This window comes from Schistocerca cancellata, chromosome 3, assembly GCF_023864275.1.
Source record: "Schistocerca cancellata isolate TAMUIC-IGC-003103 chromosome 3, iqSchCanc2.1, whole genome shotgun sequence".
Taxonomy (NCBI): domain Eukaryota; kingdom Metazoa; phylum Arthropoda; class Insecta; order Orthoptera; family Acrididae; genus Schistocerca; species Schistocerca cancellata.
In genome coordinates, this window is record NC_064628.1 from 743,866,802 (window position 1) to 743,868,323 (window position 1,522).

General features: G+C 45.1%; 1 pseudogene; it reads left to right on the forward strand.

The window, feature by feature from the left end:
* The first annotated feature begins 398 nt into the window (after positions 1–398).
* On the forward strand, positions 399–516 carry LOC126177411 (5S ribosomal RNA; annotated as a pseudogene).
* The last annotated feature ends 1,006 nt before the right edge of the window (positions 517–1,522 follow it).

Consider the following 1,522-nt stretch of genomic DNA (forward strand, 5'->3'; position numbering starts at 1 on the left):
TGATGTGTCCGCCTTCCCATAAAAAAAAAAAAAAACCAACCTGACTTGAATCCAAAATGGCGGATTTCAAGATGGCGGTCATCTTGGTCAATTTAGATACTGCAGTCTGGAACCGCGAGACCGCTACGGTCGCAGGTTCGAATCCTGCCTCGGGCATGGATGTGTGTGATGTCCTTAGGTTAGTAAGGTTTAACTAGTTCTAAGTTCTAGGGGACTAATGACCTCAGAAGTTGAGTCCCATAGTGCTCAGAGCCATCAATTTAGATGGCGACCCGAGGTATCTTCTGTAATAAATCCCTAATTTAAATTCACATAATAATGTACCAGGCTACGAAACAGAATAATTTTCCTTCAGCCAAGCTAACTATGTAATTAAACAGGTACGTTACAATATAAGTGCCAATGGCCTTGCCGCAGTGGTAACACCGGTTCCCGTCAGATCACCGAAGTAAAGCGCTGACGGGCTGGGTTGGCATTTGGATGGGTGACCATCCGGTCTGCCGAGCGCTGTTGGCAAGCGGGGTGCACTCAGATTTTGTGAGGCAAACTGAGGAGCTACTTGATTGAGAAGTAGCGGCTCCGGTCTTGGAAACTGACATACGGCCGCGAGAGCGGTGTGCTGACCACATGCCGCTCCATATCCGCATCCAGTGGATGGGTGGACAGTGGTCGGTCGGTACCTTTGGGCCTTCATGGCCTGTGCGGGAGGAGAGTTTTACAAAATAAGATATGGAACGTACTTGACAACCGTTTGGACGTGTGCCATGTGGCTAGAGGGGCACTCATACAACATTTGTAGAGTGCAAAATGCAGGCTCGGTGAGTTTACGGTTCTGTTCATCCATCAGTCATAGTTTGGAAGGTATAGAGTTTCGAACGCGGATGAATCATTTACAGTAGCCCTGTATATTATAAAAAGAAAACACCGAGTTGATACGAATATAAGTCAACACTTTTTCCTAAAAGACGACTAAGAAAAACTAGGGTACGGCTTATTTGGACTTTCCTAAAAATATCAGTACATTTCTGAATCGACACCTACATCCATGCTCTGAAATCCTGTGTGAAGTGTACCGCGGAACATACTTCCCATTGTACCAGTTAGCAGGGCTCCTTCTCGTTCCAACCGCGCATGAAACACGTAAATAAACTTCTTAAGCGTATCCGTGCGCGCTATAATTAGTCTAATCTTGTTCTCGCTTTCCCTGTGGGACAGATACTTACAGGATTGTAATACAGTGTCGGAAAAAAATTAATGTACCGGTTTAGAGGTTTCCAATTCATTCAAGTTTTGTTGTTGCGACAGGCATACGGGATGCATGAAACGACTACATTTCCAATTCATTCAAGATTTGTTGTTGCAACAGTGCATATGGGATGTATGAAACGACTACATTTACAGTTTACATTTAAGATCAATAGCACAAGCGGTTCTGAGGTACCACGTATCGTTCCTTTGTGAAACATCCTTATTAGTACGTGGTATAGCCTCGACGGGGGCAATGCAGGCGCTGGCTCTTGCA